Here is a 26008-nt window from a genome sequence, read left to right on the forward strand (position 1 = left end):
AAGCAATATAAAGACAATGAGCATCAGCTCATTTTAGGATCCTAGAATCATAGTCAGAAGCATCTGCGGAGTTATTGAGACCTACCCTGGACAAAGTGTGAAAAGCCTTTAAAATATTTCAATTGAGGGCTCACTGAGTTTCTGCTTAAAGACCTCCAGCATGAGATGCATGCTACCCCCTAAGAAAACTTATTAATAGGTTAATATGATCATGGATATATGGTTACAAATGACAACAGAAGTGAATTACTCCAACCCTTTAATTTCATAGACGAGAAAACTGAACCCCAGGAATCTTTTTATTTGTCAGTAGTGACAGTAAGAGTCAATTTCAGAGTTAAACTCCAAACCCACATCTTAAGACTCCAAGATCTGTGTTTTTTGGATAGCTCTGATTACTCCATAAATATCATATGCCTACATGTTGACAATGGACTCTGAAATCGCTACTCTATTTATTATCATCACTTTCCTGCGGATTAAGATGAAATTGATTTTTATAATGTGTCTGTCCTTTAGTACCTTTCCTGTTCAGTGATATTTTTCTTCCTTACTAATACTAAATGACTCTAGAGCCGCTTCCAATTTCCTGCAGCCCCAAAAAGGGACACATGGGGAAAAATGTCTCCTATGAGGAAAACCTTGTCTCTGGAAAGTACAGACAAGAAGTCAAAAGTTGTACATAAAATAAATCACGTATTCATTTGCATGCATGCACACTCTCCCACACTCAGTCTTGTATAACAGTTCTCCTTACATTGTATATCCATAAAGTTCTGTCTGAAAAACCTTTCAGCAAACTTGGATGGGGTTTAATGTTCCAAGATTGGAGTCTCAGAATTGGAAGAAGCCTCAGGGGCCATGCAGTTGATCCAAGAAACTGACCAAAATATCACCTTTGAAACATACCTGCTAAGTGGTCAATGCAGCCTTTTCTCAAAGTTCTTCAGTATCATCATGTGAGGCAACCCTTGGAATAATGTAATAGATAGAGTGCTGTACTTTCTTGGAGTCAGGAAGACTTGAATTCCAATATCATTTGAATGCATTTACTAATTCTCTGACCCAGTTAGTGGCTAAATTACTATGGGCCTAAGTTTGGTCATTTATCATAAATAAAGATAATTGTAGTACCTGCCTCACAGAGTTGTTGTGAGCATAAAATTGTAACTACATCTTTAACCATATTTATATACATACATATAAAATATAGCTGAGTATTCAAGTATACAAACTACGCTTCAGAGAGCACAACTCCAATGGGCTAACCACATTGTTTGAATGCAATATGTATGCTTGCCAAAAAGACTATTTTATGGAGAACTCGCATGAGGCAGACAATCAAATGGTGGCCAGAAACGATACAAGGACACTCTCAAGGTCTCTTTCAAGAACTTTGGATTGGACTATGCATCATGGGAAACACTGACACAGGACCCCTCAGGATGGAATGCTCACATCAGAAAGTGTGTTGTGCTCTTTGAGTAAAGCAAATTGAGACAGCACAAAGTAAACACAGGATGCACAAATTTGGGATATTCACCCCAAATATTTACAAGGACTATCTGTGCTCAACCTGTGGTAGAGCATTCTGAGCTCATATTGGTCTTACCAGTCACAGTTGGACACACTGAAATTTCACTTTATCATGGTGATGCCATTTTGTTCCTCTTCAAAGGCGAATAACAACCAACCATATTTGTTAGATAATACTATTATTATTGGGGAGTTGTTTCTTATATCAAATGAAAAATTGTCTCTTTATAACTTCTACTTAGTCCATCTTATTCTATCCTCTGAGGTCATGTAGAAAAGTTAAATTTGCAGTATGGCATGCCCACATCAAAGAAGGTGCTATGCTCCATGAGCAACGTAGAATTGCAGTAGCTCAAAAGTAACACAAGGTGTACAAATTTGGAGACATGTCTATACCAAATGTTCATTTGGACTATTTAAGCCTGATCTGTGATAGAACCTTCTGATCAGCCATAGCCAGACATACTGTAACTTGACACTAACATAGTGATGTTATTTTATTTTGGTCCTCAAGAACAAAGTACAAAATTCAACAAAATTGACTAATATTTTCTGAATAATATTCATAGAAATTCTGAGCTACTGGATCTTATCAATGATTTGATATAACTGTGTTTAGAGAAAAAGTCTCAATTTGATTTTTTTTCCTTTTCTGAACTTGCATCATCTTTGTTAAAAAGCTTTTCTGTTTTTTTTCATGTTATACCTTATATGCTAGTCATTTGTATAAATGTCCAAGGAAAAAGAACATGGCATTCTGAGTCAGCGCTCCTGGGTTCTACTCCTAACTCTACTACTTACTATCTGTATAACACTAATCAAAATACCCAATCGCTCTTGGATTCAGTTTCACTGGAATCAAATGAGGGCTTTGGATTAGATGATTCCTCAAGCTATGTAAGAATTCTACAATCTATGTTCCTGTGATTGTACTTCTTCAACATTTTTTTTTCTATCCCTGAGAAATCAGCACACAACCTAACTACCTTTCACAAAGTTAGGATTTGATAAATATTTGTTGAATGACTAACTGAATTTTGAAGACTCTTTCAGCTATGAGATTATGTGACTATTGATAGATGAATGAATGAATAAATGGGTCAATAAATGAAAAGTACTGACTTTTTCTAGTGAAACACATAAAGGACTTGTGCCAAAGTTAGGCATATTAGTTTGTTAGAAGTGATGGCAGGAGAAGTGAAAGATAGTAGTCTATACAGATAAGCATTGTTTGACTTCATGTATTTAATAACAGTAATTATTATATAATATTTGTTTGCACAAAGGATCAGTAAGGGTTAAAAGGATTACTTTTAATAAATTCATTGACTTATTGAGAATGTACAAATGCATTTTTAAAATATATGTTATATTGAGAACAATGATTCTATGTTCATACATGTGTGAGTATAACCAACACATAAAATCAAGGTTAAATTGTCAAAACACATCACTCTTTGTGTATTTTAATTTCCTCAAACTATGACTGAATTGAACACTATAGTACATATTGAAAGAATTTTTAAAAATGATAGTGAAAAACTTCTTACATTTCCTGGAAGAGGGTGATAAATGCAGACTTCTTATATAGAAAATAATAACACTCAAACCATATTCAAAGGTTTAGATATCCCTTTCAAAAGATTTATTGACGCGATTTACTTTAAATTAATTATCAGTTCTTTATATTCTCTCCCCTTTTCCCCCTTACCTCACTTTTTGCTTGTAATAATGGAAAGACAGTTTACTTTTAATTATTAAATTATTAACTTATTAAACTTATTAAAACTTATTAAAAACTTATTAAACAACTTATTAAAAATATGTTGGAAAGAACATACAATATTACCTAATGACAGTACCCCACTTTTCCATTGAAGAGAAGGAATTTCGTTTCCTCATCTCTTTTCTGAGAATAAAATCAGAAATTACAATTACCCAACTTTTACTTTCATTTTAGTATTCTCTTTATTTGCATTTCATCATTATGTATAGTTTATTACTTCCTTGCTTCTGCTTCTCTCTGCATTTATTCATGCAAGTATTCCCAGGATTATCTCAGTTTCTTACAGCTGCTGTTTCTTATGGTGCTGTAATATGCCATTACAAATGGAACTATTTTACAAATAAAATTGAGTGATAGCAATTGACCTATGATCAGCCCTGAGTCTGAGCTAGAGTTCCCCCACTTAGGAGAGTCTAGTGGGCATGCTGCCATTGAATCGATTATGGCGAATAGATGTAGATCCAAGTCAGGAAACCTGGATTCCAGTTTAGTTCAATCATTAATGAGTCTTTTAATACTGTTCAAATATTTAACTATTATGGACCTCAGTTGTTTTTATAATACTATGATTGGATTAGATGACCTATATGTTTCTTTAAGTTCTAATATTCTATATACACTTTTTATGTTGTGTTTCATTTTATTTTGTTAAACATTTCCCGATTACATTTTTCAATATATTGTTGTGTTTCATTAAATATTTCCCAATTACATGTAATTTTGGAAGTTCTTTTAAAAAAATTGAGTTTCGAATTCTCTCCCTCCTTTCCATTCTTTCTACCTCCTTGAGATGGCAAGCAACTTGATATCATATAATGTGAAATCATGCAAAATATACTTCATGTTGCAAAAGAAAATACAGACATAAAAAGGAGGAAAATAAAGAAAGTTTAAAAATATGCTTGATTCAGCATTCAAAATTCATAAGTTCTCCATCTGGAGGTAGATTGTATTTTTCATTATGTGTCTTTTGGATTGTCTTGAAGCATTATTTTGATCAAAGTAACTAAATCTTTCATAGTTAGTCATCCTTATAATAATATTTTTACTATGTAGAAAGTTTTTCTGTTTCTGTTCACTTTCCTTTTCATGAGTTCATATAACTCTTCCCAGGATTTCCTAGAATCATCCTGCCCACTATTTTGTATTGTGTGATGGTAGTCCATCACAATTATAAACTACAACTTGTTCAGCCATTCCCCAGTTGATGAGAATTCCCTCAACTTACAATTTTTTGCAAGCACAAAAAGAGGTGCTCTAAATAATTTTGTACAAATAGGTCTTTTTCCATTTTTATTAATCTCTTTGGGATACAGACCTAGTAGTTGTATTGCTGGGTGGTCGAAGAGTTTTCATAGTTTTATAGTCCTATAGGAGTACTCCCAAATTGTCTTCCAGAATGATTGGATTAGTTTACAACTTCACCAATAGTACATTAGCTCCCAATTTTTTTTCATCCACACCAATATTTATTTCCTTTTCTGTCATATTAGCAAATCGGATAGGTGTGAGGTGGCATCTTAGAGTTGTTTTAACTTACATTTCTGTAATCAGTAGTGATGTAGAACGTTTTTTTCATGTGGCTATTGATAACTTTCACTTATTGTCAAAACTACTTTTTTACATTCTTTCATCATTTGTCAAGTGAGGAATTGTTCTCATTTTTATAAATTTGATTCAATTCCCAATATATTTGGGAAAACCAGGCCTTTATCAGAGAAACTTGCTATAAACATCTTTTCCAAATTTTTAGTGGATATAGGTAATGGACTTGCGAACAAGTATCTGATCCTGTTTCCAGTGCTAGCACAGGGGTAATTTATGATCAGTTGCCAGGTCTCCTTACTTTATCTGGCTTGAGAGCTTCTGTTACCACCACCTAGTTCTACCATTAGTATTTCATCCATGAGGTCTCTGGGACAACCTCTACCATCGTGTCACTCATCTTTCTTTCTGACCTCCTAATCTAGACTGTCTCACTCTGACCTTTAGTTGGTTCTGCTCTCCAGAATTTGATTTGAGGTGTTATTTTAAAATTGTTTGGGAATGTTGTATGAGCTTAGCTGAATGCTTTCTCTACTCTTCCATTTTGATTCCAACTCTTAAATCTACAGTTTCATTTATTTTATTTTTGTTTTTTTATTGAATCCTCAGACAGGATTGGATTCAATATCATCCTTTCATAATTATACATCCTGTAAGCATCAAAGATTCAGAATGTCATCAGATGTAATTGAATGGTCTTTTTCTTGAAACTAATCCTATAAACTTCCATTCCTCTTTCAAGAGTTAATCAATTCTTCCTTTCACTGTGAAATGAAAGCTTGTTGTCATCTTCTCCTCTTCACTATTCCCATTCCCACACAATCAATTGCTGTCTTATCAATTTTACCTCCACAACATCTCATTCTTCTATATCCTTCATTCCAGCCATACAGCTTTCATTTCAGGAAGTAATCACTTCTTGATTACATTATACTGGAAAAATCTCTATTTTGTTTCCATACCTTAAGTATTTTCCTTCTCCAAAAGGCATTCATTGTATTATTCCTAAGCACAAGTCTATGTTACTCTATTGCTCAATAAAATACACTAATTTCTTATTGCCTCTAAGATAATAAATAGATGGATAGTGGATAGAGCACTAATTCTGGGTTCAGTGTCTTACAAACTTTCTAGCTATATGATTTCAACAGTCATCTGTTTTAGTTTTTTCAACTGTAGAATAAGGATGCTATTATTAAATAGCACCTACCTCCGAAGGTGGTTGTGAGGATTAAAAAAAATAGTATTTGAAAAATGCTTTTCACAATAACTAGAACAGAGTTGGCACTACATAAATGCCTTTTTTCTTCCTGACTTCTTTCCTGCCTCCCTGCTTGCCTTCCTGCTTTCCCTTACGTATTTCATATTGTTCCCCCTGCCACCCATTTTGTAATGTAATGGAACAGGTCCTTTGGATCTTTCTCATATATGAAGATCTATTTCACACCTCCTCAACTTTGTTATGTCTTTCATCAAACCTGGTATACTTTCCCTCCTCATCTTTACCCTGTTGGAGTATGTAGCTCACTTTAGCGTGTAAATTAATGTATCCTCTCACAAGAAGCCTTTCTCAATCACCCAAGTTGGTAACTGCTCCTCTCTAGATTATGAAATTGCTTTGTGTACATGTGTACAACCATATATACACACACATAGAGTTACATATTCACATATACATATGTGCACATGTTTGTGTGTGTGTGTGTGTGTGAGTGTATGTGTGTGTATTGTCCTTGAGAACAGACACTGTTTCCCTTACATCTTTGTATTGCCCAGCCCAACACATAGTGCTTGGTATATAGTAAGCATTTAATTAACAGTTCTCAAATGGGATAAAGTAAATTTAGAAACTGTCTATAGTTTCCATGAAATATAGATGGAATGTCTAATTTCTTTATATTCTCAAATTATCATCCCCCTGTGAAATATAGTTCTTGTTTTCAATGACCATAACTCATAAAATGAGATTCAGAAGCAACCAGGTGGTCCAGTGGAGAGAGTCCTAGATTCAGAATCAGTACAACCTGATTTAGAAGCCTTAGAGACTTACTAGCTGCATGACTCTGGGCATGTCATTTAACCTCTCTGAATCTAAATTGAGGGGATTGGATGACATAGTTCACAAAGGCCTTTCCATTTCTAATCTTATAACTGATTTTCTGCACCAACATTTTCCAGAATACCTTTATTTGTTTAACTAGAGGATGCTGTTATCTATAGGGGTTAAATATGTTCTGGTTGTCTCACAAATAGAGAGACCTGTCTTAGACCTGGAATCCATGCAGTGGCAATTTTCACAATCTTTAGTAATGTCAGTTGCTTCTCTCTCTGTTTTTTCTGATATATTTTCCTATGTTTTCCATTTAATTCTGATATTTCCATATTGTTTGCCCCCAGGTTGGTTTCTAATACCTCTTCATCTTTGTAGGTTATGCTGGAATTTGTGATCCATAGGTACAACTCCTAGGAAATTGAGTTCAGCTTCACTTAACTAAGAAAATGCATGGTAGGAGCTCAGTGAAGGTTTATACAAATAGGAGCATTTGTGTTTGGGTTGAAAAGGGGAGGTTTTTAAGAAAAGTAATTCTTTTCCTTGAAACATATATGTATTGAGTTCTCAGTTGGTTCACATGATGCCATATATTATTAGAATGCCCAGAAGTGTTCCCATGTAGCAGGCCCTGTCTGTTTTCCCATTATAACCTCTAGTTGAGAGGTCTATAACTCAGCTACTTTAAATCTGAAGCAGGCTGTAGCTTGATCTATGTGTTCTCATTTTGGGTGCAGTTACTTTCAAATGAAATTTGATTTAAATCACTGTCATCATTGTGATTTAAGAATATATTTATTTTATACATCGAACACAATCTACCAGGCAAGAGGAGAAATGGTACAACTTGAAGCATCTATATTCCTTCATGATTGACTCAGGAGAATGGTGGGATTTGGGTATGCCACATTTTTTCTGTGATTGGAATACGATTGCAAAGAAACACATAGAAAGTACCGGAGTAACCCTTAGATAAAATGAGGAAGTAAATTATTGTTACCTTTCCAAGGACTTCCACTATGAGTGCCCTCTTTCACCATTGTGCTATTCTGTATTCTGTATCATTGGCCATTCTCTGGGGTCTGGTGACATTCTACTTGACAAATTTTCAAGCTTTATTTCAGACCTCAGTCTCTTGGGAGAGAAAAAAAAATGCTATGTAAATTACAATTGATTATAAACACCAGCTCCATTAATGACTTCCTGATCAAAAAGTGTGACAGACATTTCTCATTTCTTTTTGCTCTTGGATTTTAATGCTGTTAATCACAACTTTCTTGAAACTTTCTCCTCCTTTGATTTCCACATGGATGTGGTTTTCTACATACAGAGATTGTCCACAAATCTCAGCTTTTAAAGAGACCTAGCCTCTTTGGAGGCAACTTAGGACAATGTATACCTGACACAGATTTTTGTTTATGATATCCTCAACAAGAGATCATCGAGCCCTAAACTAAGGACATTAGGACAGGAGGAATCCTATACCTCTGAAATACTAGCCAGCGTATTTCACTTTTAGATTATTCTTGTTAGAATTTTTTTCCTTGCACAAATCTTAAATCTTACTTCTTCTTCATCCACCCCATTTTCTTCTAGTTTTTTTCTGTCGTGGCTAAATAGAACTCCAAGCCTGACAGATGATTTCCCTTCAAATACTTGAAGACTGTTATCATTTCTCTACCTTCTGCCCCTTGCAGTTCTCCTTTTTCTCAGACTAATTATCCCTGGTACCTTTGACTGATTTTCACATGGCATGGTCTTGAGGACCTTCTTCAGTCCAGGAGACACCAGATAATGTGTTCTAGCCAAACCTAATGTAGTATAACCTATATATGATATGAACAGGACCTGATATAATAGGTCCATTACTTCCTGCATCCCTGAACCTATAATTTTTAAATGCATCTTGAAATTGCACTAGCTTTTCTGATTCCCCAGAGCACTGTTAACTCATTAAGCTTGTATTACACATACATATACACACAGCCCTTTAGTTTTTTTTTACACAAATTCCTATCCAGCCATGCTGATTCCGTCTTGTACTTTTGAAGTTGTTTATCTGAACCCTACAACAAAATTTTAAAACATTTCTCCTTTATATTTAATCCTATTACATCTAGCCTACCATCCTAGCCTACTGAGATTTGTTGAACCTTATATCTCCTCTCTAATATGTTATGTGTCTCTATTAGCTTTGCCTTAGCTGTAGATCTGATATCTTATCTAAGTCGCTGGGGAGGAGGAGGGGAGGATATAAACATTTATTAATCACCTAATATGTTACAGATACTCTGTTAGACACTCTCCAGGCAATACCCCACTTGATTCCTGCAATAACCCTGTGAGGTAGGTGCTATCATGATTATGATTTTATGGTTGCGGAATCTGAAGCCGACAGAGGTTAAATGACTTGCCTGGAGTCACATAGCCAGTAATTGTCTCAGTCTAGATTTGAACTCATGTCCCTGATTCCTAGCCAGATGCTACATTCATTGTGTCACTTATTTGACCATGGATGTAATTATTAAATAGAACCAGACCACAGAAGGAACACACTTTCTGACACAGTACTGATTATACCAACAGTGTCAGATCCCTGTAATGATGGACCTATCTTGCTGCCTTCATTCTTTCATCTTGCCAGCAAAGAAAACATAAGATTTTTCCAAATGCTTTGTAGGCAAATACTGTCTCTTTTGTTGATATACCAGTCTAATTTACATATTAGGAAACATTGATGATACAAACTTCTGCTTAATTGGCATTCCTATAACCTCATAAGCTAGCAAATCCCTACCTAAAAAAAAAAAAAACAAAAAACCAAAAAAAAAACAATAACAACTTTTCTACACCCATTCATGGAGAACTGACATTGGAGTCCAGGCCACAAAAAAACCCTCAATGTGCTAACTCTCTCTATAAATTCATCTTTTTTCTGTTCAACTGTCCATAATATAATTCATTCTCTTATCTATATTTGCCCTCTCTTTTTACTCTGACCTTTTGATCTTGTGCTTTTTTTAAAAGTAAAATAAAACAAAATCCCTATCCTCCCATCTATAATTTTTTCTCCTGTTCAATTTCCTAGTATTTATTGAAATTTGGCTTTCCTCTGAAAGCATCACTTTGCTTGTGATCTTTTGGAGGAAGCTGGCTGCCTCTTATATCTTCTGTCAGAGACAGGAGAGATTTATATGTTCCTTGCTCTTCTTTGCATCTTCAAACTGAGAAATTCCTAGTATTTTCATCTGTTAATGAAACACCCTATCTCTACCTCCCCTTTAAATTCCACACATCTGGCAACTTCTAAGCAAAATTATAGTTCATGATCAATTCCTGAAAAATGAATGTCAATGCCAAACAACAATATACTACATTGATTGTGATTAATACAATATTTTGAAAATCAATGGAATGATGGGAGACCCTTTCTCTTCACCAAGATCTTTGAATATTGACCACCTTCTTAGAATAAAACAACTATTTTCAGTGCAAAATTATGTTTCTTGAAGAACTGAAAGATATTTGTCAGTCTTGGCTATTATTATCAGCTATAGAGATAATAGAGATATTATTAATTTACAAAGAACTCCAGTAACTCAAGAGCTACCATATGGTGGCTAGAATCCTGAGGTGGATTCTAATGACCTATGCTTGATTATGGGAAAACAAAATGATGGTGTTGTAGAAAACAAAAAATCCCTTACCCCTCGATGATCTATAGTTTGGCTTTTAAATTTCTCAAAGATCTGACTCCAGCCTCTCTTTCCAGCACCCTTTGCCTTAGCACAATTCCTTACACACAACAGGTAATTCATAAATGATTCTTCATTTGAGTTTCTCCTCTTCATGAACCCATTGAAATGAACTAGTCATCATTCTCTCAACTCATCATGTAAATTAACCACATGAAGGTCATTTGGAACCTCTAAAGCACAATTGCAGGTAAGATTTGTGGTCATTTCAGTTAATATTATTTCTAGTCTATATGACTTGGTAATATTCACTACTCCCTCTATGGAAAATGTGATAAAAGGATGATTGAAAAACATTTATTAAGTACTCACTATGTGTCAAGCACTTTACTAAGTATGTCATACAAATATAAAAGCAAACCCTGACCTCAAGAGTCTAATGGGTGAAGACAATATACATTGAGGTTGAGGAGTGGTGGTGAATTTGGGATATATTGATAGAGAAAGAGAGAGCAACAGGGAGAGGGAGAGAGACACTATTCCAAGATGAAGGGAAGTAAGAGGAGAATGGCACATACTTTCCAGTGATGATGGCCATATTGATTTGCTTAAGCTTACTGAAATAGAAAGCATGGGGTTGGTGCCAAGATTATCCATTCAGCTAGTTAAGACTGGAGAGCAAGAGAGACATTGCTGGGGTACCTAAGATACTAACATCCTTCTTTTCTCCTGTTTTAATCTTTCTGTTTTTCATGGATTATACCCAGTGTTACCTTCTCCATGAAGATTTGATTTTCTCAGTAAGAATCACTTTCTCTTTTATTTATTTTCTAGTGTTTTTATATTCTAGTACCCCTTATAGAAAGTACCACATTCCCCCTTGTAACATAGTCATTTCCATACATCTTATCTCTCCTATAATATAAGCAACTCATAAGCAGGCCCCATTTCTTAGTTTTTGTAGCATGCCCCACAGCACCCAGAAGATTGTCTTAAGTATAAGTCTGAAAATTCATAAAAAGGTAAGGTAGTAGTAGTAATGGTAGTGGTGGTGATAGTAGTAGTAGTAATCACAGTAGCAGTCACAGTAGCAGTAGTAGTAGTGGTGGTGATAGTGGTGGTGCTAGTACTAGTTATAGTAGTAGTAGTGGGAGGTCTTCAATCAATATATGTTGTGTAAGTGAAATAGTGAGTAGAAAAATGAAGGCATTCATACTAAGGTGCTATGTTGATAAATAATGTTGATAAATAACTTGTATAGTTCCTAGGTGAGTTTGAATTGTCATAAGGGATTCTCAAAGACATAAGAGAAGTCAGGATCCCCAGGAAGTAACTTACTTTGGTGAAATGACAGGAAGAGAGGTTGATAAGCTAATTAGGTTACACAGTCAATAAAACCATGTGTCTGGGTTTAGGAAGACCCTTATTCAAATCCTACCTCAATCACTTTCACTTACATGAGGTAATTCATTTTTAGCTTTATCCACCTCTGTTCCTTCATCTCTAAAAGAGATATAATAGAATTTATTGGGTGGACTTATGAAGATAAAATGGAAAATAAAATGATTTATGAAACCTTAAATTATATAACTGTGACATAACAAGAATGACAGCAACAATAACACTTTTAGGAAAGTGTCACTATGGTGAAACTGATCTTATCACACCAAGAAGGAAACAATTTATTCAGATACCTGGCTCCAGAAAATCATAGATGTGGGGCATTATCAAAAGTTCTAATGAGTATACCTGGCTTAACATGAACAATCATCGATATCTTATTTGAATTTAGTTTTTGAAGTACATCAGATCTTTTGACATGAATGCTATCTAGGTGACAAAATTAGAGTCCTATCCTGACAGTTCCCCAGAAGCACGCATGATTTCTACTGGACAGCATTTAAAATCTTTTCATTCAGTTTAAATATATTTTGGGAACAATAATTTCCCTCAAGTGCAATATTACATTTAAAAATGCCTAAAATGCCAAAGCTAGTGGACCTTTGAGGTGGGTGAAATAATAGGCATTGTTAGAATTTCAATAAAAGTGAATTTGAATTCCGGCATTGTAATCAGCAAACCATGCAGCTTGCTCTTAAAGCTAATTTTCCCTTCCAAAGAGACTTTGTTAGATATATTTTTCATAGGTCTCCTTTTCATAGACATACTTCCCATGCCCTACAATCCTCGTAAGTAATTACTTTTTCAAAAGAAGGGGGCAATCATCTACTTGTAGTTCCCTCATGTGGCACAAGAGAGACCATTTCTAGTCTTTCCAGATCCTCATTATCAGTACAGAGAAGAAGGAACACTGATGAAATGAGCTGTAATAGAGGGAAGCACTTTCATTGGCAGTGGAATAGCAGGACTGATTAAGAGCTTCTGTGGCTCAGGCCATTGTTCCTGAACTCTGAGCTAAATAACCTTCAACAGGTGAACTTTATTTAGAAACAACTCAAGGATCTGGCTTGTGATTTCTTAAGAAACAAAATACATTTTTTCATAATCAGTGTGCAAACAGAGATATATGCATGTATACTATATATGTTTGTATGTTTAAATACATGTGAATATGTATATATATCTATAGATACATGCATATATTGTGCCCCAGAGTCTTTAAGCTCTATTAGCTTAAAACCACACTAAGACTTGTGGGACATCTTCCGTGTGTGTATGTGTGTGAGTATGCATACGTACCTACACACATACATAGGTTTATATAAACATTGAATTATATATGCATATATAATATTAGCGATAGACATCTTTTCTATCTATATAGGTATCTCTGTGTATATCCATAAGAATGTTTAAATCTACCTAGTTATAGCTATATTGTCTACTTAGTCAATTACTAACATCTTACTGGTGCTGCTTTATGGCAACAAAAAAATGGAAAATCTCTGCCTCACAAGAAATGAAGATGAGTATCACACAGAGAACAGGGTAAATATTCATGTCATGGTAAATGTGAGCAGGTAGGTAGCAACAATGAAGAACCCTGAAAAAAGAAATAAGGGATTTCATCAAGGAATTATATAAAAGGAAGATAATATAGGTTGATCATGTAGCAAGAGTGAGGGAAGACAGGTAGAAATCCAGATTGCTCAAGGTATATGCTTGCCATATGAAGAGAAAGTTAAGAAAGCCTTCTCTCTGTCAGTCCAATCCCTTGCTCCCTCTCTTCACCCTTGGTGAACTTTTGGGCAAACATAGAAAAAAATTCCAAATGACGGGCAAGCATGGATGGATTGCAGTCTAAATTATTGGAGTAAATTTCAGAGTTAAGATCACATTTGAATAGCTGTATATATTACAGATATATATCTGTGTGTACACATATTATATGCATAATACACATATACATTCACACGCATCTTTATAGATGTATGCATATATATGTTTAGCTATAAATAGACACATAAATGTTTGTTCACGTACATTAAGCAATTTGGGGCCTAATTTAAGCTTCGATCCCCTTCAAAACAATTTGGCTTCTACAAAATCTGAGTATTGCCTATTGATTAGAGTCAAAATTAATGTGATCCAATAATCATTTATCAATTTTGAATTATTTGCAAAGCAGCTCTGAGCATACAATGGCAAGAATTTAAATAAAAAAATTCTCTACTCTCAAGGAGTTAAAATTCTACATTCTGTATGAGGAGTAAGGGTACTGACAACTAAGAGGTGATGATCCATAAACTAACCTCCAGAGAAACTGAGGGATTGTTACAGGCTCATTTGAGAAGTGACTTCATTCCAGTTCATGTGCACAGATGGAGATTAGTGTTAAATAATTCTAGATAGTTAAGTTAGAATGAGTTTGTGAATATTAAAATACCAAGAAAAGGACTTTATCCTAGAGTCAAGAGGAGCCAGTGAAGGTTGTTAAGTAGCAGTGTGCAAGGGGAGTCTTCATCATATTATGCTTTAGGAAAAATAATTTGGAAACTATTTAAAGGTTACATTGGAAGGAGAGAGGTTTGAAGTCAAGAGTCTTATAAAGACTTCTAGAATTGTTGTAGTAAGACGTGAAGAGCTCCCTAACAGGAGTTCAAGGTTATGCATTGTGGAAGTGGAATTGACAAAATTTGACAACTGATTGGCTATGGTTGTTAAAAGAGAAGGAAGAATTTAGAATGAACCAGAGTTTCTAAACCTGGTTAAGTTGAAAGGATGGTTGCACCATCAGCAGAAAACAAGATTGCTGTATTTAGGGAAGAATATGATCCATTCATACATGAACATGCTGAGTATTAGATGCCTGTGATATAACCAATTGTAGATAAGTTGGCAGCATACACACAAACGCACACATATGCCTATATTCATGCATATATATTTCACACACACACACATATATATATATGTATATATGTACATACATATCTATATACATACATATATTGTTCTTTCAAAGATTTGCCATTTTAGGTGCATCCTATGTTTAGGGCAGAATTTGTTCAGATTGGACCAGTATATTATAGGAATGACTGCTTCTAAAATGGAAAAGGGCCTGAGGACCTTTGCAGTCATGTAGTTTAACTCCTTACCCTAATACTATAGATAGGACATACAGAAAGACAGATTAGATAGGTGAGAGAGAGAAAGAGAGGGAGAGAGAGAGACAGAGACAGAGACAGAGAGAGAGACAGACAGACAGAGAAACAGACAGAGACAGAGACAGAGACAGACAGGCAGAGAAACAGAGAGAGAGAGAGAGTGACAGAGAGAGAGAGAGAGACAGAGAGAGAGAGAGAGAGAGACAGAGAGACAGAGACAGAGACAGAGACAGAGAGAGACAGAGAGAGAGAGAGAGAGAGAGAGAGAGAGAGAGAGAGAGAGAGAGAGAGAGAGAGAGAGAGAGAGAGAGATCTCTTCATTTCCTTCCTGGGTGCATGCCTTTGAACTTCTCTATCATTCCCTACTGATGATCTTCTTCATTCTGTATGGCCTCAACAGCTATGGAACGCAGAAGTCATCAGTACATTTTACTGCTAAGACTTCTCTGACTAGATGGTGCAGCAGAGAGCTCCACCAAGAATTTCCATTTAAGGAGGATGCCAGGCCAACCATCTCTTCATTTTTCTTTTACTCCTTTGGATTCTCCATCAGTATTCATCTTGATCCCATGCCAACACCTTTCTTCTCCTCTAGATGCTGCTTTACAACTTCCTTTTTTGTGTTGTCTTTCCCCGTTGTATTGTAATTTCCCCTATGAAATACTTCAGCCATCATTCTAGAGAACAACATAGATCTATATCCAAAGGATTTTAAAATTGTGCATACTCTTTGACACAGAAATATTGCTGCTAAGTCTATACCCAAAAGAGACTAAAGGAAAAGAATTCATGTTTACAAAATTATTGATAGCATTTTTTTTGGAAGATGGCAAAGAATAGTAAACTAAGGGGATGCCTATCGCTTGGGAAATGGTTGAACAAGTTTTGTTATATGAATGTGATAGAATATTGTTGTTCTGTAAGAAATGGCAAAAGAGATAGTTTCAGAAATATCTGGGAAGACTTATATGAATTGATACATAGTGAAGTTAGCAGAAACAAAAAAGCAATGTACAGAGTAAGAATGATATTGTAAGGCATTATAAGATACAAGGCAACTGTGAAAAACTTAGCAACTTTGATCAAATGATCCATGACATTTCTAAAGGATTTTTGATGCGAAATGCTATCCACCTGCAGATAGAGAACTAATGAAATAAAAGTGTATTTTGAAGCATATTTTCCCTTTATTTTTATTTTTTCCCCCACAGAAATGGCTAATGTGGAAAGGTTGAGCATGACCATGTATATGTATATACACATTGACACATTTAGGTAGTGGATGTTACACTTCTTGTCTTCTTCATGACTGGGAGAGGTGAAGGGCAAGAATTTGAAAAAATAAAAACAGAATTTAAAATAAATTTTTTAAAAAATTGTAAGAGAATTGAGGTTAGGGAGTTTCTTATTTGTATTTGTGTTCTTAGAGCTTAGTATAATGCCTAGTGTATGGTAAGCATTTAATAAAGTTTGTTGCTTGCCTTAGCACAAAGATCTTTTGATCCAGTCTCTTTTATTTCTGAATACATCCCTTCACTTACTTCATACCAACTGGGTCATGCCTTGTAACACAAAATGGGCATGAAAAAGGAAAAAAAAAGCAGTTCAGTTAAACTAACACTTCAACCTTATCTGAAGGAATCTGCAGTGTTCCACACTCAGAGTCTCCTGTGTCACTGAAGGAAGAAGAGAAATATATTTTCTTAGTTCCTTTTTAGAGGCCAAGATTGATCATTATAATTACATAATGTTCAATTTGACCTTTTTTGTCTTTTGATTAACAATGATGTCTTAATTTAATCCATCGTTTTTGTGGTCTTGCTTACTTCACTTTGCATATATGTCTTTCAGTGCCTTACTAAATTAATCATATTCACAATTCCTTGTAGCACAGTAATATTACTACATATATATACATATATGCATATAGATAGTCTATGATATATAGACACAGTCATATATGTTTTGCACACACATATATACACAGACATGCACATACTTGAATGGGATAGTCCTAAAACAGCCCTAAGACTTATGGGACATGCTGTATATGTGCTCATTTATATATCTCTACAGGCACATAGAATGACAAATCAATTGATTGAAAAGCAGTTGGTTTAGCCATTTATTGACACGTACTTTGTTTCAAGTTATTTATTACCATAAAAGTACCTCTATGAATATTTTCCGATCCCCTCATTTCATGAAGAAGGAAACTACGTTCCATTGAGTTTAAATGATTTAATAAAGATAAGTGACTTCTAAGTAGTAGAGCTAGGAGCTGAATGCAAGTTCTGCCACTTCAGTTCAGATACTATACCTATGACATGACGCTGTCTAACAATAGTTTTATTATTTCTGTTTTTAAGTATGAGAGAACAAATAATTTTATTGGGTCTAGCCCTCCCCATCACAATTTCATTTTTCTCTTTGACCAATGGAAACCTATCAGTTAACTCCTCACATTTTGATGGGTATCATATTTTATTTTCAGACTGAGTAATGGGATAGTCAAAAAAGTTAACTGAGAAGTGTTTCTTCTATCCCTTATAGGAAAAAATTTGTCTATATTTTCTCAGTTTATATGGTCACATTCATTTGCACAATGTTACTATTTAGGGAACATTACATCATTTGGAGTAATTTGATTAGTTTAGATATTATGGGTTGTTTTTTTTTTTTTTAACTGCTCAGCACTCTGACTTCTTCACTTTTCATTTCATTCTAAATTAAAAATGATAGTTCTCTACTATAAGAATGCTAAGTTTAGGTTTAGTTTTAATGATAATCCAGCATTAGTTATACTTCTCTATATCCATTCATTCCAGTAAAGTGCACCATCTCTTTGTACCTCTCAGATCCCAGAGTAGCCATGTTAGTACAGAAACTATCCATAAAGGAGGCAAAGAATTGCCTCACTGATCCCTCTGGTTTTGATCCATGATGTTCTCTGATCTTGATACTTGCATGGAGTGCTTTACTTATAGTTGTTAAAGTTCTTTATATATTTGATTCTTACAAAAGTTCTGTAAGGTTGTCATCATCATCATCATCATCATCATCATCATCATCATTGTTATTTCAATGACAAAGAAACTTTCACACATAGACATAACGTAACTTTGTCCAACATCACTTGGGCAATAAGTGTTAGAGAAAAGATTTGGGCCCAAGTCTTCTGACTCTCCTCAAACCAATATACTGCTAGGACCTTCTCTTCTCATATTGTCTTCCATCTACTCTCTATATATGTTTTATGTGCCTAATTATTTGCCTGCTGTCTTCCCCAGTAGAATGTGATCTTGGAAAGGGCTAAGATCATGATTGTGCCTCTCTTTACATTCCTAGAACTTAGTACCGTGTCTGGCACAGAGTAGCTCACACTTATTCAATGTTTGTTCATTAACGAGTTAACTCTTTTCATTGCATAACAGCTCCCTCAGTGATTCTTACAAACATGTGGTTTCACATGTTTTTAAATTTTGTGCTCTACCTTTACTGCTGACTATACTCCTTACCTATTAATCCTATGTCCCAGACTTGTTCAATTTTTCTAGGTCCTGATTTTCCATCTTGCCCTAGTGACCTGATGCTGCCTAACTTCCCGGCATCTGAGATCATGGAGGGGTGATCTACATCTGGACAAGAGCAACCTGAAGATATGACAGGATGAAGTCCCTGTGGGAGACACAAGACCCTTCCTTCCTGTTTCATCAGCATCAGATGTTCCTCTGGAGAAATTGGTAATGGAGTCTTTATCTTTTCTGTTTTCCTGGTTTTAGTCTTGGTAGCAAGCTTTTAGGTTGTGATTAATTGGCAGAATGGCTTACTTTGTTTTATATCTTAGTGCAACTGACATTTCAGGAGACATGTGTTTTTCTTCATTCTAGTCCCTTAAATGAATTATTCTTTTCTTAAACCAGAAATATGAAAAACTCATGTGATATCTATTAAGGATGAAAAAAGAGTTCCATCATTAATAAAAGAAGAAATTGAATAAATCAGGTTTTAATGTTTTATATATATATATATATATCACAAGTTATTCAGTCATATCAGAGGGTAATAATAAAGACAGCTATTTATATAATATTTTTAAAGTCTGCCAAGTACTCTCCATGTTCTCTCATTTGATCTTTACCACTTTCTGAAGTTAAGCAGACTCATAAGCATTATTCTTTCTATTTTATAAATGGGGAAATCTTCAGTAGAGAATAGTTAAGTAACTCATCCATGGTCCTATTACTAAGAAGCTTCATAAATAACATTTGAGCCTAGACCTTTCTGATCCTAGGATCAGCAAGATAACAGCTATACCATACTCCTTCTATTATCATACTTCGTGACTTGGTAGAACAGGAAAATCCTAATTTTCTAATATTTTGAATTTCAATAGAAATGTTGGGGAGGGGATCAACATAGAGGGTCTGCTATGATTTCTCCAGTCTAGGGAACTCTAGTTGTCCAAATGCTCTCTAAGGATACAGACCTGCAACTCATTTATAACTTACAGTCTTCGCGAATTGCTTGTGTCAATGAGATGATAAATTATTTTCTTATGGTCCTATATGTTTAATATTCCCGAGGCAATATTTGAACCCAGGTCTTCCTAACTCCAAAGGCAATCCTCTATCCACTAGGCTTGTTTCCTCTGAATCCTCTGTTTATTGGATAAAACTAGACACTATTTGGAAAGTCTTGATGTTTACTAGCTTCATTTTTTAAAATTCTTTCACCTTTCGGATAACTGTAAATTGGTAAAGGATTAATCTATTAAAATATAAAATTTCCTCCTGTTTATACTAAATTCATGTCAAATGGGCAAAAGTGTGTTGAACCCATCCAGAGAACAGAAATAATTTCAAAAGTTTTCTATTTGAGAAATCCCGTATTCCCTATTGTCTTCTTTCTGACCTGAGATTGCTCTGAAAAAAGGAAGCCAAACACATTTTCAGCTTATTCTCAATGACATCTCATATTAGAGACACAGAGTAAAAATTGGGTAATTCCCAGTATTTTTATTTAAACAAGGTAAAGTTTGGAACAGAGAAAGAGAGAGAAAGAAGGACAGAGAGAGAGAGAGACAGAGAGAGAGAGAGAGACAGAGACAGAGAGAGACAGAGAGACAGAGAAACAGAGAGAGAGAGAGAGAGAGAGAGAGAGAGAGAGAGAGAGAGAGAGAGAGAGAGAGAGAGAGAGAGAGAGAGAGAGAGAGAGAGAGAGAGAGTATATGAGGAGGGAGTTGTGGGGAGTAAAAAACATCCTTTTTCCATTGAAAGGTGGTATCTCTGCACAGAACTCAGTGCATATAAAAAGACAAATTAAGAAATCACTATTTCCAAGACACATAGTATGAAGATTCAACTCATATTAGTATAGAAACTGAAACAAGTAGACCACTTTCAATCCACAAGAAGTGAAGTTTAAGTCAAAATTTGTGCAAAGTAAGTTAGCTTCCCAGTGCATCTCATTTAGCATAACCCTGTGACAGATAGAGTCCATTGGTTATATATTATAGATCAGGGCTCTTCAGATTTGTTGTAAAAGGAGCAAATCTTCATTTGCTTAACAATTAGCATTACAGAATGTTGTGGCATCCATAAAAACCGTTGGGGAATCAGAGGAGTCCTAGTGAGACCACATCTGAAGTACTATGTTTTCTGTTTTGTTTTGTTTTTTGCCTTTCTTTCCAACTATCTGAATTTCTTCCCTCACTATGCCCCAGGAGATTTATTGTCCTGGAAGATCTCTCTGGTTCACCGATCTTTTCTCTGACTGGTCAGTTACTCCCACAATCTCAATTTTAATTACTGGCCCAGATTTAGTCATATTCATCACTTCATTCTTCTTTGACCTCAGATCCCAACTTTCTTGAATTTTTTCCTCTCTCATCCCTTGGCAGGTACTCGTGCTTCTATGTTTCAGCTTCTTTTCATATATTGCCTTATCCTGAAACCTCTCTACCCTCAACCAAAACTTTTCAGTTTCCTTTTAATATATTGTCTTCCCCCCTTAGAATGTAAGCTCCTTGAAGCAAGGATTGTCTTTTTTTTTTATCTTCTATTTGTGTTCCAACTACTTACCACACTTTCCAACAGATAGGAAAAGCTGTATAAATTCTTGTTGACTTATTCAGTTGACTCAATCATCTGCAATCCAATTTGAAACTTATCTTCCCAAAATTACCAATGATTTTTAATTGACCAATTTAATGGCTTTTTCTCAATCCTCATCCTTCTTGAGCCCTCTGAAATCTTTAATGCCATTGAAAATTTTCTCTTCCCGGGCACTGTTTTCTCCAGGTTTTTGTGATACCATTTTCTCATGGTTCTTTCTCCTTCCTATCTATCTCTCCTCTTTCTTTTGTTTCCTTGGTTGGAATTTTAACCAGGTCATGCCTTCTAATAATTGCTGTCCCTCAAGGGACCGTGGAGGTCTGGGGCCCTATTCTCTTTTACCTCTATGCAACATCACTTGTTCATCTGATTATCTCTCTTGGGTTTAACTATCATCTCTATGCAGTTGATTGCTAAATTTATCCATACAGCCCTAACCTCTGTCCTGAGTTCCAGTCATATATTACCATCTGCCTTTAAAAATTTTAGAATTTGATGTCCCTAAGGTATCTAGGTATTAGATATCATTAGGTATTTCATTACTGTGTAACAGAGGTGTGAAATTCACAAAATGCAGTTGGCTAATGTTTAGCAAAATAAATAAAATGTAATACAACATTGATAATTTTAATTTGTGGTTTTCTAAGTCAATATATAAGCTGTAAACCAGAAGAATATTGTGCAAAGTAGCAGTAATATTGTATGATGAACTATGAATGACATCTGTTCTCAGCAATATAATGATTCAAGGCAATACTAACGAACTTGAAAATGCTTTCCACCTCCAGAGAAAAAACTGATGTCACATGAATATAGACTGAAGGATGTTATTTTTCACTTTATTTTTTTTGGTTTGAGTTTTTTTTGCACAAAATGACTAACATGGAAATGATTGCATATGTATCATTTCTATCAGATTACTTACCTTCTCAGGGAGAGGGAAGGGGAAAGAAGGAGGGTTAGAATTTGGAACTCAAAACCACAACAAAACAAGAATGTTAAAATTGTTTTTACATGTAATTAGGGGAGATTATCTCTCTCTCTCTGTCTTTCTCTGTCTCTGTCTCTCTCTATCTCTATCTTCTATCTCTCCCTCTCTCTACCTATATCTATAGCTATATCCTGCAGAGATTTGTTTTTACTTGAGTTTGACTTCACTGCCACAGAAAATTCTACTCTATCTACTAATATAAAGCACCAGTTAGTTTGCAATTTATGGCATTTGAGCTTTGCTTGAAGACATGAAGACACTGAACAACTCATAAAGGGTCACACAACCAATATGTGTCAAAAGGCCAAATTTGAACTTAGGTCTTCCTGACTCCAAGACCAACTCTTAATGGCCCATACCAAGTTTTCTCATGTTTCTTTGTTGACAAGAACTCACATTTTTACCAACATTTAAGGTTTAAAAAGTCCTTGTCTCACAATTACCCTAGGAGAGAGGTCCTGCAGCTATTATTGTCCCCATTTTATAGGGAAGGAAAATGAGGCACAGAGAGATACAGTGTACCTTTCATGATTACATAGCACTAAGTGTGAGATAAGAGTCAAACTCAGGCCTCCAGACTCTGGACCTACCTAGCTTTCTATTTCCTGAACCACGCTGAACTGTCAGTTGACTGACAGAAATTACATAACCTTATTATTTAGCATCATGTCAATGAAACCATAGGTTGTGCTGTTTTCCCTAAGCCCCTTTTTAACATCCCACTTAAGCAAACATGTAGACCTCAGCTGAGTTTCCCTTTTTCTGTGACAATTTATTTTTAAAATGATCTCACATATGACATTACTTTTCAACCCACAAAAACTGGCAAAACGAGCTGAAAGGAAATGCTATTTAAAATCATAAGGGACAAATGAACTTTCTGTGTGTAGAGGTGTGAAATAAAAATCTGAAAAAAATTAAAACATTGGCTCTTGTATGTCAAGGGAAAACTTTATATGCAAAAGATTAAGTGGTTTGAGATGGTAGCACTATTTTCAGGAAAGTAATCAGGAAAAATAAAACATTGTGGTAGCAATTCTCTTTCTGTTCAGTATTTTTCTTCTGCTTTGGAAATGGCTTCCTATTATATATAAGCAAACGGAAGCACCCCCAATATGCCAAAGTCATTTTGTGCTGAACAAAACAGTGCTCATTTTTTACATAAATGTTGGATTTTGTTTTGATGCTCCCTAAATTATAGTCTGCTGTACAATCATGTGCCAAGCCTGCTTTTGTGAACAGAAAACCCCTAATCGAAATAAGCCGTGGGCAAGGAACACTGATTCTGCCTCAGCCCTGAGACTTGTGATGTTTTAGATTAAAAACTAAAGACACATGTTATATAGAAGAGAAGCTTTATGGATTATGCTTGATGTGGCTAATGGAGAATAAATTGAATGATTTTTCTTTATTATGTCATGATCTTGATGAATCTGCCTTCAGCTTTTGTCAGTTAAAATATAGACCTCTCTTCAAATGTAGCCTTAAGTACTTCTTGGGTCCCACGCCAATAATCTGACTCTGACCTGTGCTGGTATGAACCAGAGGAGTGAAGCATTTTGAGGCTTATCCATAGGAAAGAAGAGGGAGTGTCCATGCACGTTTCATATGCCTCAGCTCCCACTCAGTGTGAACATTTTAGAGGACACTGACACCCCTAAAGGATGCAAGCTCCTTGAGGACAGGGGCTGTTTTTCTGTCTGTCTTTGTATCCTCAGAGTCTAGCATGGTACTCCATAAGTTCTTGCTGTGCTGCCAGAGAAAGTAACCCTACAGGCCCAATGATGATCCCTTTCCTGAGACCATATGTGCAACATTCTAAGAAACTTCCTGTCTTTCAGTCTCAGTTTCAACATTTGTAAATTAGTAGGATGGGGCTAGATCTTTGTTTCCTCTCAGCTCAAAATTTTCTTTCCTTTATTTCTTCTTAGACTGGATTCCTGAGCCTCCCTGACATTCTTTACCATGCCTCCAAAGCCTCTTTATCCTGGAAGCTCACTCCCTCCAGGATTACATACACTGAAACACTCTGTGTCCCTATGGCCTCTCCCTCTGATTAGGCACTTCTTCCCTGTAACCTCCACTTTAAGGAGGAGGCCCAAGCATTGGAAGCATAGATAATCGAAACCAGTAGCAGCAACCACTGAGTTGGTAGAGGTGCTAGTGCTGTAGCCAAGTGACTGACTTGCCATAGGCTAACAGTTAATTGACCTGTCACCTGAGGCATGACTTCTATGAGCAAGGCAGCAGTTCATCCAAAAACTTAAAGTGAACTTGGTAGGAACTCTTTAAATGGAGAAAAGAATTCTCAGGCAAAGAATTCATAAAGATCCCTTGCAATGTGGGAATGTTATATTTCTTTATCTCTCCCTTCTGAAATATTGCCCATCCTTCAAGACCCAAGTATGACTTCAAGTCCATCATTCTGCCTGTTGTTCTACTTTCTGTCCCATAGAATGGTAAATATTTGTTGATTTAATTATACATGATATAGCAGAAAATTTCTCCCCTCCTCTCCCCCATCCCAGAGTGCCATCATCAGGGCTTTACATTAATATGATATTTTTCTGGCTTCTCTTTGTCAGATGTTACAACGGGGAGAAAATAGAAGAAGGCAAAACAACATTTAGATTCACAGAATTTTAGTGTGGGAAGAGACCTTACTGGCCATCTAGTTCAAGCCTCACCTCACCTGATTAAAAAAAATACAGATTACAACATACTGTATAAATAGTCACCTAAACTCCCATCCTCTTTTTTGACCAGCAACACTGAGGGTCTTCCCCTCCCAGATTGATTTTTTTTTATTAAAGCGGCTATCCTTTCACTCACCTCTTAAAGAGGTCTATTCACTGAATTATTGCTATTTCACTCAAAGTGAGAACCTGAAAAGACTTTAACTTAAAAAGACCAAGGTCTCCCATTGCATCCTGGACCATTTTTCAGTTGTCCTGATGAATATCTGACCACTGGATCCAGATGACTCTGCAGTAGAAAGTGAGGTTGGTGACCTAGTACACCTCTCCCAAACTCAAAAGTCACATAGGTATAGTGGAAAGAACACCAACTAGGCATCCAAAAAGCCTGGCTTCTAGTCCTGGTTTACTAGCTGCATCAATGAGAAGAGGGCAAGAGACAGTTGAATGGCATGCAAAGTACATATTAAAGTAGCATTATTGTGGCAATAACAAATATACAATGTCTAATACTTTCTAGTAGTTGCCTTTAATATATACTTTTAAAAAAAATAGCGTAATAATGATTACACAATTTAGTGCTGTTTGTGCTTAGTATTAAGAGAGGACATTTATTACCTTTTAAAATTGATGGCACATATCCGCAAGAAGCTAATATGCCTGATAGAAAAATATTGGGAACAAGTAACAATTTCAGCTGAATTTGCAGGGGATAATGTTCATTGAGATTAGGAATATGAGTCCTGGTGCCATATAAATTGTTTTGCTCAGCTGATTGGAGCACTGTGTTGACAAGCCCAAAGCCAAAGTTTGTTTACTTCTTGAGGCAATCCCTCTCTGGTGTAGGTCCACAGGCCAAATCTCAATCCACTTGCATACTACGGTCATGGGGGATAAGCTGAAAAAATGTTTAGTTCAATGCTAGAGTCACTACCACAAAAACTTGGAAAATAGTGTAAAAATTCATTACCTAAACTTTTGTGAATACATATAATGAAGACTTCAAAACAGTTCAAGCATCATTT

Source organism: Notamacropus eugenii, chromosome 1 (assembly GCF_028372415.1).
Source record: "Notamacropus eugenii isolate mMacEug1 chromosome 1, mMacEug1.pri_v2, whole genome shotgun sequence".
NCBI lineage: Eukaryota > Metazoa > Chordata > Mammalia > Diprotodontia > Macropodidae > Notamacropus > Notamacropus eugenii.